A 16024-nucleotide genomic window follows, 5' to 3' on the forward strand; every position below is an offset into this window, starting at 1 on the left:
GGTCTCTGCTGAGGCCTTTGTCACCTTCTGGAAAATATGTCTGTGTATTACCTTCTGAGGGTGGAAATGTGGTCCACTTCCCCAAGGGAATGTGAACATCTCAAACAGACGGCCCATTGCCTCGTAGCACACAAGGCTATGGGCAAAGCCTGGAAACTGGGATGTTGAGCCTCTTTCTGTGCTGTAAAAACACGATGATTCAGTCATTTTGGAGGACAAACAACTGTCGTAGAACGAAAAAAAAAACAGGAGTTGTGCCATTAAGAAACGATGCACACACGTCCACTGCTATCCCTGGTGGTCTCGTGGTTAGGATTTGGCACTTTCACTGCCACAGCCCGGGTTCGATTCCCGGTCAGGGAATCAAGTTTTATTTTTCCTGATGGTGACAACGCAAAGGCAGTGCAGCTCTGTCTGCAATCCTTTCAACGTCAGTTACTGTCCCTGAGAACATCATGGTCCATATTCCAGCCACTTAAAGCGGGGAAAGGTGCCTTAGCCGTCACTGCTCAGTCAGGCTACTCACCTTTGTGTTGTGCTGTTAGCAGGGACATAAGCAGTAAGGGGAACATTCACAAGATAAACAACCAACAAAGATAATCACAGTCGCCACTTCAATTCAATTGTCTCCCATTTGTGACGCGGTGTGTTTCACTGCCATTTGTTGTCAGGAAGCAACAATTCACCCGATCAAGTCTGCTCAGCCATTCAATGAGATTGCTGCTGATCTGATAAATGTCAACTCCGCTTTCCCACTTTTCCTCCATAACCTGAGGTAAACCCGAGCCTAATCACAACATCATAGATGACCGATATTTTTCGGAAGTTTAGATGACTTCAGTGACCTGTGCATGTTTGCATGAAATTGAATAATATGAAATGAGCGAAAGAACGCTCCTCCCACAATTCAACCCAGTGCAGGGTCAGCCAAATGACAAAAGTAAGAGAGCTAAAACGTTATCTCTATTTCTCCCAGCACAGATTTCTCTCTTGAGGAGTTGAATATTTGCAGCATTTTTCGTTATAATTGTGAGATTTTCATGGACAGATCCTCAGTCAATCCACAAATAAATGTGCTTCCAAAAACTATTTTGCTTCAGATTAAAATTGCTGTGTATCTTTTCATACAGCTTGAGGTCCCAATAATCCCTGCTCCATGTCAATAGAAGCTGCTCCGGGTGAGGTTGGAGCTCACAGACTCGGCATTTCATGCGCCTCGATGGCCATAGAAGGACCGCACGCTCACCGATTGCATCACTTCTATCTGTATCCCCCGGGTCACTGTCTGATTCACTATTGCATCTCTCATCCTTCTGTACATCATCCCGATCATCCATGGCTCTATCTCGATTTTGTCGCAGTGTCTTGGCTCAAAATGCACAGACTATCCAGTCATCTATTATCATAGCATATGTCTGCACGCTCATTGCCATCCCCATTTCTCGTTATATCTTTGCGGCTGGGTCACTGAGTTTCCCTGGTTCAGGGCCCGGGAACTGTGATTATATGGTTGTACACAGCAATGGTTGCTTCCTTTTGTGAGGGAGCTGATGAAATATCCAATGTTAAACTAGATTACTATTGAAAGGTACATTTCCACAAGAGCCAGCACTGTACACTGAGTCTTTGATATTTCGTTGAAATCTATCAATCTCAGTCTTCAATATAATCATTGATGGAATCTCCACAGTCTCTGGTAGCATCATAATTACAGATACCAGCCCTCTGTGAATCTCCACATTATAGTGCACTGCATGGAAAGAATTCCAGTTGTCGATCTGGTGCTGTTCCTAACATATCCTCTGACACTGTAGTTATTGCTTGTTGCACACCAGTGAACTCATGTGGTGCGATGATCGTATTGTGGTTAGTACTCTGTGTTGTGGCCACAGCAACCTCGGCTCGAATCTGAGTCATGACAGTGGGTGCTTGTTGTATTTCTTTTTAGTCCTTGTGCCATGGGCCACAGAAATGCAGCAAGTGTCAAACATTTTTACGTGAAAATATTCTTTGAGGTGGTGACAATCATCTCCCAACCCCAGCTCTCTCACATATCTGCATTTGATGTGTCAGAATTCAAACCCACCACTTGGAGAATTTTCTCCCTCCCACAATCACTAACTCTCCTTTACATCCCTCCTTCCACTTCACTAAGACACTGCACAATCTAACATCCATTTTCACATTGACATTGTTCATTCTGTCTTGTTGCAGTCAGTGTTGCTGAGTGAATGTGGCCTGTCTCACCAACAGGAACACTAAACCAGATGAAATATTTAGATACTGGGACGCTAAGATCAAGACTAATGGAGCAGCTTTTACTAACATGGACCAGTGATTATTGGAACATCAGACCTAGGAACATGACCCATGGCAATAATGAGCAAAATGGACTGCATCGGAAAAGACCAGTTTCTGTGGCTTTCTGCAACATTCATTGTATTTGTTCATTTTGCTATAGCGAGAGTATTGTGCGCAGTTCATTAATTCACATTATTGTGGGATGTGATAGCACCAGAACTTGTGCCGAAGAGATTTACCAGGATATTGTCTCAGCTGAAGAGTTTCCGTTATGAAGCGAGATCGAACAGACTGTGGTTGTTTTCCTCAGAGCAGAGGCGATGTACAAAATAGTGAGGGTAGACTATGTAAACGCTTCTCCTTGAGGGAGGGATCAATCACCGGGGACCATAGATTTAACCTAAGAGGAAGGAAGTTTTTAGTAAATTTACAGAAAATCGCTTTTATCCAGTGGATGTTTGGAATCTGGAAGCCACTGCCTGCAAGTGTCCTAGAGGCAGAGATCCTTATGACTTTAAGAAGCATTCAGAAGTGAATGTGTGATGCTGTGGCATTGACGATTATGGGCGAAGCAATAGAAATAGAATTTGGATACTGTAACGATTGTGTGTTATTGGTGCACATGTAAAGGGCTGAGGGGGCATTAGCACCTGATTCACTCATTAGCATTGTGGTCAGTATCCCCACCTTTCACGAGGGAGACCAGGGTTCAATTTCCTACAGGACCCAACCCAAGCATTTTTGGGGCCTTTCAGCAAAACGGACCCAGCTTCAATTTCAGCTTCAGCTGATGTCAGCATGGAGTTTGCACATTCTCACCATGTCTGCGTCTCAGTGCTTCAATTTCTTCCCATGGTCTAAACGTATGCAGGCTAGCTGAATTGAACACATAGAACACAGCAGAATACAGCACAGGCTCTTCAGCCCACAATGTTGTGCCAAAATATTATCCTACTCTAAGATCAAACTACCCTGCATACTTTATATTTTACGATCATCCTCGCAACTGCCCAAGACTCGGTTAGATGTCCCGATTGTATCTGACTTGAATGCCACCGCCGACAGAGCATTCCATGCACCCACCACTCTCTGTGGAAAGAACCTACCTCTGACATCGCCACAATATCTTCCTCCAATCACCTTAAAAGTGTGCGCCCTCATAATAGTCACTTCTGCTCAGGGAAAAGGTCTCTGGGTATCCATGCTATCTACGTCTCTCATCATCTTATTTACCTATATCAAGTCACAGCTCATCCTTCTTTTCTCTAAAGAGAAAAGCCCGAGCTCCCTTAACCTTTCCTCATAAGACCTGCCCTCCAGTTCAGGCAGCATCCTGGTAAATCTCCTCTGCACCCACACAGAAGCTTTCGCATCCTTCCTATAATGAGGCAATCAGAACTGAACAGAATATTCAACGTGTGATCTGACAAGTGTTTTAAGTAACTGCAGTATATCCTTGCGGCTTTTAAACTCAATTCCCTAGCCAATGAAAGCCAACACACCATACACCTTCTCAACAACACTAATAATTTGGGTAGCAACTTTGACGGGTCTATCGATGTGGACCCCAAGATCCGTCTGTTTCTCCACATTAGCAAGAACATTAGGTTAACCCTAAATTCCGTATTTAAAGTCAACCTTTCAAAATGAATGACTTCACACTTTTCCAGGTTGAATTCCATCTGCCACTTCTTTGCCCAGCTTTTCATCTTGTCAATGACCCATTGCACACTCCAACAGCCCTCCACACCACCCACCATGCCACCAAACTTCGTGCCATCATCAAACTTACTAACCCATCTTTCCACTTCCTCATGCAAGTCATTTATAAAGACCACAAAGAGCAGGGTTCCCAGAACAGATTCTTTCAGACCACCACTGATCGCCGAGCTTCAGGCTGAATAATTTCCAACCAGTACAACCCTCTGGCTTTCAGTCTGTATCCAGACAACCAAATTTCCATGAATCCTATGTCTCCTAGCTTTCTAAATGAGCCTACCTTGGGGAACCAAATCAAAAGCTTCTCTAAAATCCATATGCGCCACATCCATTGCTTGATCTTCATCAATGTCATTTGCCACATCGTCAAAGAATTCAGTTGGGCTTCTGAGGCATGACCTGCCCCTCAAAAAGCCACACTGACTATTTCTAATCAAATTGTGCATGTCCAAATAATCATAAATATTGTCAGTCAGAATCCTCTCCACTAATTTGCCCACCACAGAATGACAGACTCTTCTGTAATTCCCAGGATTATCCCTGTTCCCTTTCTTGAACAAGGGAATAACATTTTCCACCCTCCCAACATTTGGTATTTCTCCAATAGGCCGTGCGGACGCAAAAGTCATCACCAAAGGCAAAGCATTCTTTCCCTCACTTCATCCTCCTTCCTAACATCAACCTGTTTGAGCATATCTGTCTTTTTCATGCTATCCTCACAAATGTTAAGGCCCCTCTCACTGGCGAACACTGAAGCAACATATTCATCAAGGCCCTCCCCAACCATGTCTGACTCTGAGCGCAAGTTCCCTCCCACTATTCCTGAAAGGCACCACCATTACTCTGACCATTCTCTTGTTCCTCACATAAATATAGAATGCCTTGGGATTTTCCTTCATCCAACTGTGGATCCGTGGGGACTGTGAGGAGTTACAATTCCCCATCCAAGCTGCAAACACATCAGCACAATCATATCTGGAAGAAACTGTTGACTTGCTGGATGTGTGAGAAGGCATTCACAGCGGTTTCACACTGGAAGGGGGCTGTTTCCCCGCTGTGGGAGTGGCAAGGAATTCATTCAGCCATCCCACCTGCTGGCACACCAATGGGTCCACACTGGGGACAGACCATTCACCTGCTCCGAGCGTGGGAAGGATTTCTCCCGGTCATCCAGCCTGTTGGAGCCCCAACAGGTTAACTCTGAAGAGAGACCCTTGAAATGTGCAGATTGTGGGAAGTGCAATAAAAGCTCAAGTAGACTTTTGAACTGCCAACGTACTCACAAGTGCTGTCACTGTGGGGCTGGGTTCAGGGCATCATCAACCCTCACTGTACATCAGCAAATACACACTGGGGAGAGGTCATTCACCTACTCTTTGTATGGGAGAAAATTCACTCAGACATATAGCTTGAAGAAATACCAGTGGGTTCACAAGTAACTTCAGTAATTGGACATTTCTTTTGTTTGTTCATGGGATCATGGCATCAGAGGCTCAGCAAGCTTTTATCATCCGTTCTAACTGCCCAGAGGATGGTTCAGATTCAAACTAATGGTTACAGGATGGATTCACATGGAGGTCAGAATAACAATGGTTCCGAGACCCGATGGCATGGTGTTGATTTTCTGGTCTCTTGTCCCATTTCTGGAACAATAGTGAATAAATTGGTGCAATTGATTTAAAAGTGAAAGACCATAATGTTTTTTTTTTTTTTTTCTCTCTGATTCAGCATGCCCTGCTGCTTTCTCAGTTGTTATTGACAACCTCATGGCCCTCACACCATCACCTGTTGCGGAGAGTGTCATAGGAAAGGGGGAATGGTCAACTGTATCTCATCACTCAAAGGGCCAATGGACCTGAAAGGGTAACTCTGATTTCTTTCATAGATGCTGCCGGGCCTGCTGAATTTTTCCAGCAATTTCTGTTTTTGTTTCTGATTTCCTGCATTTGCAATTTTTTTGTAAATTTTTTTTTCAATATTCACTTTATCTGTTTCAGAGGAGCCTCATTGATAGGTTTGGTCGGTTTTGGGAATAGAAAGTTAAGCTACAGATCAGGCAATGAACTAATTTAATGACAGAACAGGCTTGAGGGGCTGAATGGTCTACCCCGTTCCGATAAAAGTTTTCCATCTGCAGCATGTGGCATTATGTTCCCTCACTCTTTACTTCACATCCCTGACTGTTACACTATGTGCTATTACTGGCTGAACAAATCTCCTGCGTTTGAACTAAGTCTGTTACTATTCAGTGCTCCATTTTCACCTGCCCGGGTTTGACTCTCTTCAGAGAATTTTGTGTCGACTGCAGAAATTCACCAAAGATCCTCAGGCAGCACCTTCCAAACACATAACCACTTCCATCTGGAAGAACAAGGGCAGCAGATATATGAGAAGATCACCACCTCCTTGTTCCCCTCCAAGTGACTCACCATCCTGACTTGGAAATATATCACCATTCCTACACTGTCGCTTGGTCAAAATCCTGGAATTCCCTCCCTAATAGCATTGCGGGTCACCACACATCAGGAGGACTACAGCAGCTCAGGAAGGCAGCTCACCAGCACCTTCCCAAGGGCAACTACTGACGGGCAAGAAATGCTGGCCAGCCAGGGCCACCCACATCCCACACATTAATTAAAAAAAACACTCTGTGAACAGTCACAACAGGTGGATCCTGGAGTCTCATTCCCCTGTGTGAGAAACAGTACCTGTTCACAAATTCAGCCTGAGACAAAGCCTTGGAAACAATACAATTTTATTCTGTACGATCTTGCAAGAAAGGGTGTCTCCTAGACAGGCACACACTACGAAGAATGTTAAACATTCTTATACAGTTTACAAGTTGCGGAATCACACCTCCCTGCTCCCATTGGTCTTCTCTGATCCTATCATTCCCCATCCTATCGGACCGCCCTTGTTTATTGTTCCCTTTTCTGCTGGCCGTAGGCCCCATTCCCTTGTTTACTGCAATCCTTGTTTGCTGTCCTAAAGAGCGCCAGACATGCTGTACGTGCGAATCGTCAGGTTTGCAGAAATAAGCCTCTGCTACAACACCCTTATCTCTACCATGTCCTTGTCTGCAGAATCAAGATTTCTGGTCGTGCTAACTGCCGCCTTTGCAGAACCTTATCTCTGTTTAATGATAAAGTTCTGCTACAAAATCTTGTGACTATAATGTTCTTCTTTTGCAAGACCCCACCATTCATCCTTATCTGCAGAAACAACATTTCTAATCTCTCACACCTGGAACAAAAACAAAGTTGCTGGAATAGATCAGCCGGTCTAGAAGCATCTGTGACCCTTCCTCATTTCCCTGGGATCTACGAAACCGGTTTATTATTTCCACGTCCTCTTTCATTCTGACTCTTTAATTTCTCAATTTCCGTCCAGTCGCCTTTTGAGCTCTTCAAAAACCCCATTTGGGAAAATGAGAGAAATCTGGAATTAATGCATGGAACTGGGACGTGGGCGGAAGAATGAGGAGAGGCCACATCAAAGAAGGCTCCCATTCCAACAACAGAGCTTCTCAAAACACAAAGACAGCATGAAAGCTTGAGCTGAATGAACATGGTGATGTGTGGGCTGTCGTGAGGAAAATGTGAGCATGATCACAAGTGGTTAAGATCACAGGATCCCAACAGTGCAGAAAGAGGTCATTCCGTGCATCTAGTCTGCATTAGCTCTTTATCCCACCCGACTTACATAAACCCCACATTTACCGCAGCTAACCCAACTATCGAACCTGCACACTCGGGGACAATTTCGTGTGGCCAATGCAGCTAACTTGCATTTTTGGATTGTGGGAACATCACTCTTTCGCTCTAAAGAGGCGAAATTGTGGATTAAGGCTCAAAAAAATCAACTCTGAAACAATTTCATGGTTTTTGTTTCCAAAATTAAAATCTGGGGAAAGCTGCAGCCACAACGATTTCAGTTTCACTCTGGAGGAAGAGGATTTAAAACTCTGACCCGGGGACGCGGTGACTTGACAGAGGCCTGGGACCAGAAATGTAACAGATTCTGCGCAAGTTGGGGGTGAGACAAGGGCAAAAAGCCAGATGTCACAGGGGGAAGGCAGGAGAGATGAAATTGCAGAAATGTTATTAGTCCTTCGAGGCTGCAGGGAATGGAGTTAGGGCTGGAAAAGAAACAAATAAACAAAAGGTGTGCCTGGAGCCAGGTGTGCAGTGGACCAAGACACAAATGGAAACAAGAAATGTAAACAAATTGGGGCAGAGTTCACAGTCTGAAATTGTTGATTTCAGTGAATGGGGCCAGAAAGCTGTAAAGCCTGGCCAGTTCTATTTCAGCCAACTAAAACATGATGGGCCAAGGGTGAATGCTGCTGGCCAGCCAACAATACGCATTTCACACAAATGAATTTAAAAAGGCCTTGCTCTGCGCTGTAGTTTTCTGTTACTTTTGTTCTGACATTTGCAGTTTGTTTCTGATGATGGCTATAGCCCTAAAATTAAACTAGAGTTTAGTATCCAAGAGAAATGTAAAATGTCCTGAGTGTTGAACAGCAACTAGAGCTCAGAAAGGACAAGCTTAGCTGGCGGGGGGTGGAAATCGTATGGTCGGGAGCTTCAGACGTTACCGCCCTGCATAGATTTTGGAGTCTGCGCAGAAGAACACAAAAGACAGGGAGTACAAGTCCCGTTATAGATCAATATTTTTCAAACAATCCCTCTTCAAATATTGTGCTGTTGTTCTATTACTTCCCACCAAAGTGCACAACGTCGCATACATCCTCATTGCTCTTCATCTGCCAGATGTTTTCCCAGTCATTCCACTTGTCTCAATTGCCTTGGAGAACCTTTACATCCTCCTCACCACTCACAGCCCCAGTTTTGTACTGTCAGCCGACATGGACACATTGCATTTGATTCCCTCAACCAAACTTTTGATATGTTTTGTGAATATCTGGAATCCCTAATTTACACCGTGAAACTTTCAAACCAACAAAAAAAATCCATTTATTCTTGCTTACAGTTTCCTGTCAGCTTCCCCATTATGGCACCATATATTTGGCCCAATCCCATGTGTTTACTTTACACATTGGGCTTGGGAATCTATCAAAAACCTTTCCAAACCTCCAAATGCATTGCATCTATTCCATCACCAAAACTTATCTCCAGGTTGGTTTGTCAAATACGAATCCCAGATCATAAGCCAACATTGGCTTTGTCTGTGCCCATTAAAACCGGTCACAATAATTTCTCTAAATTAGCTTATTTGCTAATTTCATTCTCCTTCTATTTCTCACCACACTCAGATTTCCTAGTATTGCTCAGAAGGTTATCTTTCTATCTTTTCTTCTGTTAATCAAAAACTGAAGGAGTTATGTCATACTTCTGCCATTTCCTTGTTTATTCTCCACTGTCTGGTTTCAGAATGTTTTCTCATGTGTTCCCTACTGGCATCCTTTTAGAAGCAATTGCAGTTCATTCTGATAGCCTTTGTTATTATCGTCTCCAGAAACCCAACAATTCCTGCCCTATGCTGCTCAATGGTTGAACGTCCACAACCATACAATCACAGAAGCATGCCCAATAGTCCCACTTTCCTACATGAGGCCCGTAGCCCTGAATATTTTGACACTTCAAGCGCTCATCCAAATACTATTTAATGGGTTGTGAGGTTACCCGTGACAACTCCTCTCAGAAAGTGCATTCTTGACCCTGGCACTCTCTGGGTGAAAACAACCCTTAAATTTTCTTTAACTCTCAAACCCTTCAATTTAAAATTGTGCTGCCTTTTTCTTGGCACTTTTACTAAAAGGAGCAGCTCCTTTCTTTTGACACTGTTCATACCTCTCAATCTTGTATATCTGAATGACTTTGGTTATTATTTGGTTATTAATCCAAAAATGCACATCATGCTCTGGGTCTACAAGTTCAACTCCTGCCAAGTGAGATGTTGGAATTTGAATTCAATAAAAGTCTGCAATTAAAAGTTGAATGTTGAAGGTTAAACCATTGGCAATTGTCAGGAAAACCGATCTGATTCACTCATATCTTGTAGGGAAGGAAACTGCCATCCTTCCCTGCTCTGGCCTAAATGTGTCCCCACACACCCAATAACGTCACAGGCTCTAACTACCCTCTGGGCAATGAGGGATGGAATGACTGTTGGCTCAGCCAGTGAAGCCCACATCGTGTGATTGAACAGAGGAAAGTGGCCGGGCTGGTTCTGGGAGTGGAATAGAGAATGGGATATAACTAACCATTTCAGCTGATCTGGAAATATCTACATTTAATGTTTTCTTTCTTGTGATTGAGCCCTTCATACTCTCACTCCATTAACATTGCAGTGTGACCATACACACTACATCATGGTAGTGAAGACCCACTGTCCTGGCAGCACCCACAGCCTCTTCGTTCAGAAGCAGGCAGCCATTCCCATTGTTTTAAGATCTTCATGTAAAAATATAGGATGGTATCTTTGATCAAGGCCACACCCTTGATTCACAGTCCAAAACACTCTCCTCCTCACGACTGCTCACCACCAACCAACCACATCAAAATATCCCGTGTGTACTGAGAGTAATAGGCAACTCGGGCCATCAGGGAGTAGCCATTAGGATGGTAGAGCAACGCTTCCAATGTCTGAAAGTTTCAGAGAGAACCCTCTGGCACACACTGTATCACTAGGTTATATAATCCCCCTCCATTCGTGTAACATATAGCCTTTTGTTCTTCCTGAAGGTCTCACAGGTTGACAATTACCAACATCATATATCATCTGCCAAAGTGTCAGTTGCTTATCCACTTACATTCTCTCCATCTCCTCCTGACAGCTTAATTTACCGCTAACCTTAGCATCACTGACGTTTATCTGAACCATTGATATAGGACAATGCCCAAATATAATATTTCGCTTTCCGGCTGGCCTTCTCACCACCTCCGCCACGCAAATCAGTAGGCCGCCGGCTCACGGGGTAAGTTTTTAAACCCAGAAGATTGCCTTCCTGGCTGCCCCCTGTCTCGTGCTCTCACCACTCCCTCCAAAATCGTAAATCTGGATTGTAAATTGTTGATGACCTCACACGGGTCCCTGAGGAATTCCATTGGATACAGCTTTCCAAATATAAAAAGTAGTTATTTCTGCTCTGTATTTAATTTTAGTGAACCAGGGCTCCCTGTTCCTGTACAGCAACCGAGAAATGTTGCATGGCCTCCTCCGGTGGTGTGTAGCCGGCTGTTGAGGTGTTTCTGTGGTCTGCAATATACCGTTAGGGACATTTGTTGTCAGATAATGAGGCTGAGTTTGTATTGTCATTGATACTGATTCCTGAGCAACTAAAAACCGAGAACAGAATATAGACTAACACCTGAGTCGAACGCTGCACTGTCAAAAATTTCAGCTGCAGCAATAAAGCTAGTCTGCCCCCTCAATCAGGTTCTCAATTTTCCCCAGACATGTATTGAACAGGAGGGGAAATTTCTTGCTAGCCTGGTTGACTTTTGTCCCTTTAACAGTCCCACCAATACAGATAATGTTAATGATTAATGACATTTTTGGCAGTGGGAGCTGTGTGGGAAAATTGCTGCAGTCCCTACACAATAAAATAAACAATTGTCATTAAGGGGTGACCTTATAGAGGTTTGTAATATTATGGTAAATCTGGGTAAAGAGTCAAGGTCTTTTCCCTAGGGTGGGGGGAATCCAAAACCAGAGGGCAAAGGGTAACATGAGAGGGGAAAGATTTAAATGCGACCTGCAGGGCAACTGGGTGATGTGTGGATGGAATGAGCTGCCAGAGGAAGTGGTGGAAGGTGGTACAATTACAACATTTGAAAGGCATCAAGTTGGACATATGAATAGGAATGTTTGAGAGGGGTATGAAACAAATTGCTGGCAAATGGGGCTAGATTTATTCAGGATACCTGAACAGCATGGATGAGCTGGATCAAAGGGTCTCTTTCCATACTGTATATCTCTATGACTCTATGACTGAATATGTCTAGAAATAACAATGAATGCCTGCCTGCCACTAAATTTTATCTAGAATTTTCCCAATTCATTACAGCTAACCTGGTAATCCAGCCTCATGGATTCCATGATGTTTGACAGTAACTTTTAAAAATTCAATGTTTATATCATGTAATATGCAGTATATTGTTGTCAGCTTTCCTCAAAAGCTCCTTCAGACCAAAGTTATTAATTAGCGTTTCTGACCGCACAACACTAAAGTCAAAATTACTTGGTCTCTGGTTTGGTTCACAACATTCTCTTCAACCTACCTCATATAAACGTGTGGATTTTATTTTTTCATAGCGTTAGCAGTCACTTACTTCACGGAGTTTAAATGCAACTTGACATAATCCATTATTACTGCAGATAAATTCCACAATACTGGCGTATCTAATCTTCAAAGCATAAGTTGTACAAAATTTGTACTGCAGTTTTGGTTCAATTATAAAACATGTTAATGTTTGCTTCTTCTTGCTGTTTGTAAGCTCCACCCAAACTGATTCAGTGGAAACTGATGGGGTGACCTATGGTGTTATTAGTGATGGATTTGGATAAGACATTCGGTGAGGCTCACCTTGATGCTGAGCTGATCTGAAGAAACATCCAGAAATATAGGACGAGTATCTGTAACCATTCCATTACTGCCAGTATAAGTGCCACTGTATTCTTTCTGCTCCTTCACACTCATTCTATATCTGTTATAGCAACTAACTCCGAACAAGGTTCACACTCTATCACCAAGCGAGGCTCAAACTCTTACCACTCCCACTACTGAATACAATGCCTTTTTTTGCCTCAAACTCGCTGTCACCTCGGCAACGTCACCGCAAAAACTAAAACGCATGGAGTCAACACTATGGACTGACTCACTCTGGACCTCTCATCATTTCACGCAGCATACACTATCTCTTACACCAGTGCCATTCTTTCACCCTCACTCACAACTGTCCCTTCCCTCTTGTGAGGAGAAACAGCCTGTAATAAGACAGTAAAAGCCAAGCCCTATGGTACAGTGGCCGACATCCGTTCCCTTACCCCTCCCACCCCCCCACTCCCATTGTTGAGTGGGCCCTGGCACAGGCTGGAGATGACCAGAACGACTCATGTGGAGATTCTGAAAGATCGAAGCTCCACCAACTGAGATGTTTTGCTCAATTAACGGCAATTCTCACATTAAACCCACTCTCATTTCTGACATCAGTTGTCTCATCTCCAAAATAGATATCTCATTGCACAGAGATGCAGATACAAAAATACACAGAAACATTGGTAAACACCCCAATATACTAACACACACAATATATATATACGGAGATAAACATACACACACACACACACACACACACACACACACACACACACACACACACACACACACACACACACACACACTCACACACACACACACACACACACACACAGAGAGAGAGAGAGAGAGAGAGAGAGAGAGAGAGATACAATCAAGCGCAAATAGACATAAACACACACAGAACCACACAGGCTGATTCATAGACGGAAAACTATAGACACAAGTACACAGACACATAAACACATGCACAAAGAGACACATGCACACGTACAGACAGAGGTATAGAGACACCAGTGTCATTAAGACAGAAATAGATGGTTTTTCAGTAATAAGGGGATCAAGGGTTACAGGGGAAGGCAGGAGAATAATGCTGAGAAATATATAAGACATTATTGAACAGCATATCAGATCCGATTGACCAAAAGGCCAAATTCTGCTCCTTTTTTATGTTTCAATGGTGTTACGCTATCTGATATTCTCTTTCCAAGAGAGCAGTGAAGGCTGAGTTTGATGCATATTTGATTGGAAAGAGTCAGTGGTAATGTGAGTCAGGTTTTGAGAGCCAAATGGTTTCTGGTTATTCTAATTATTGTGTCCTTGTGTCTCATAAGAGTTGGTGATTTGCTGTTAGTTGAACACATCTTTAACTTAACAGACCTCCATTGAAATAAGGATGTCCCTTCCTCTTTATTGTTGTGCTATCTGTGGTACACTCATCCACAGGAAGCAGGGAAGCCTCGGTTATTGGAGATATTCATGGCTGAACTCGGCTGATCATTGCTGGACTGGACAGTCAATGTATATTGGGAAAAATAGGAAAGAAACGGTCAGACACATTCAGATGGTCAGACACAATCTGGACAGCCATGAGCAAACAACTGCTGCCCCTAACTGATGCCTTGTTCTCTTAAATCACCCCTCACGGCTGTTACAGAGTACAGGACCACTCCACTCAGCCAGTCAGGAATGTTACATACGATCCAAGCTCTCCATAGAGATCAGAAGCTGGTGGGAATCGTTAACTGATTTAGAACGAAGGTATTGTGGCTGTTGCTGGGGTTGCAGATAACGTAGCACTCACTGCAGGGTCACACACCAACTGCACATTAATGTGGTGAGACTTTATTCAACGACTTGACACCTCTCTCTCTCTCGCTCTCTCTTCTCTCTCTCTCTCTCTCTCTCTCTCTCTCTCTCTCTCTCTCTCTCTCTCTCTCTCTCTCTCTCTCTATCTCTCTATACTTGGAGAGTGGGGGTGGATTGGAGAAACATCCTCAGAGGCAATTAAACTATCCAAAATCATGTATCTTGAGAAAATAAAAAAAAGTGAGTCATGGAATTTACCACTTTATTAGTGTCTGTTTAGAACATATAGATAGACCACAACCCTCAAGTTTCAATGTAATCATCTTTCCTTTTCTCACAGTTCTACAGATTAATCTTCACTCACTCCTCATCGTACCATCATACCAGTGATTAGCCTGGTGAAGCTCCATTCTGTCTGTGGTAAGGATATAATTCCTTATGAAAGAGAGAAAGTCTGTCCAAAATTCCGAAAAAGCTGCCTCAGTAACACTCCCAGGTTTTTATTAATAGTTTGTTACCCTTACTTATCCATCCACAAAACAGACAACAACAGGAGGACATCGTACGACCTAACATACCGGCCACACTGCCCTACATCAAGAGCATATCAGAATTGACAACAAGGCTCCGAAGACCACAAGGAATCATGGTATCCCGCAAACGCAAAGCCACTCTCTGACAAGGATTAAAGACCCTATTCCCACAACATGCAGAACGAACATGGTTTACAAAATACCGGGCAATGAATGCATCCGACAGACAGGAAGGAAACTAGCCATCAGACTATATGACATCAGTCAGCAGCAAAATGGCACGATGAACTCTCCTTAATGTCTGTATATTCCGACAATGAAGGCTATCAATTTAATTTCGGCAAGGTAACAATAGGATCTCAAGCCAAAAGTAGACGCACATGGTTGTTCCTAGAGCCAAAACACCCGAACAAAAGCAAGTCTGCTTGGCGAGCAAGCCAACAACCTCATCCACAATCCAAGCTACAGATCTTTGCAAAAACCTCTCTGTTTATTTCCTTTGGCGGGTAAGGCCATTCCTTCTCTCTGCATTGTGGCTGATATAGAATGTAAAAGCTCCTTGCATATGTATGTCAGCATCAATAAAGCCAGCACCAGAGGTGCCTATGGAGATGGCCATCACTCTCAGGGAGAGACTCAGTGAGAGAGAATGAACTTGAAATAGGAAATTGCCACATGCCTGAATGGAAATGAGTTGTAGGAATATGGTAAACAGGCACTGGAAGGGAGTTATCTTCACTTTTGTTCTACTTTCATGTGATGTATGCAGCCCTGGTCATGCCAGCATGTTATATCTGTCCCGAACTGAGTGGCTGGTTCAGCTGTTCCACATAATAAGAAAGAATAAAACAGTTTGCTGCGGGTGTGCAGTCACATGGAAGTCACATACCCAGGGAAGGGTGACACATTGCCTTCTCCAAAGGACATTTGCTTGGGCTTTTTTTTAAATAACAAAGATCATGGTTTCACTTAAATGTCACCACCTTCCTTTATGAAATACCAACAGGTTTTTATTCTGTGCCTCTAGATTATGAGTCAATGACTTGAGCACAAGGCACTGTCTTCCCATCTGATAGATTCTGTGCCAAGAACAAGT

At 43.4% G+C, this 16024-nt stretch overlaps 1 non-coding gene across 1 annotated transcript; it reads left to right on the forward strand.

Annotated features, from left to right (window-relative positions):
* Window positions 1-291: 291 nt before the first annotated feature.
* On the forward strand, window positions 292-363 carry trnae-uuc (transfer RNA glutamic acid (anticodon UUC)). The gene has a single exon. It is a non-coding gene; the product is annotated as a tRNA-Glu (tRNA).
* The last annotated feature ends 15661 nt before the right edge of the window (window positions 364-16024 follow it).

This window comes from Stegostoma tigrinum, unplaced genomic scaffold (assembly GCF_030684315.1).
Source record: "Stegostoma tigrinum isolate sSteTig4 unplaced genomic scaffold, sSteTig4.hap1 scaffold_49, whole genome shotgun sequence".
Taxonomy (NCBI): domain Eukaryota; kingdom Metazoa; phylum Chordata; class Chondrichthyes; order Orectolobiformes; family Stegostomatidae; genus Stegostoma; species Stegostoma tigrinum.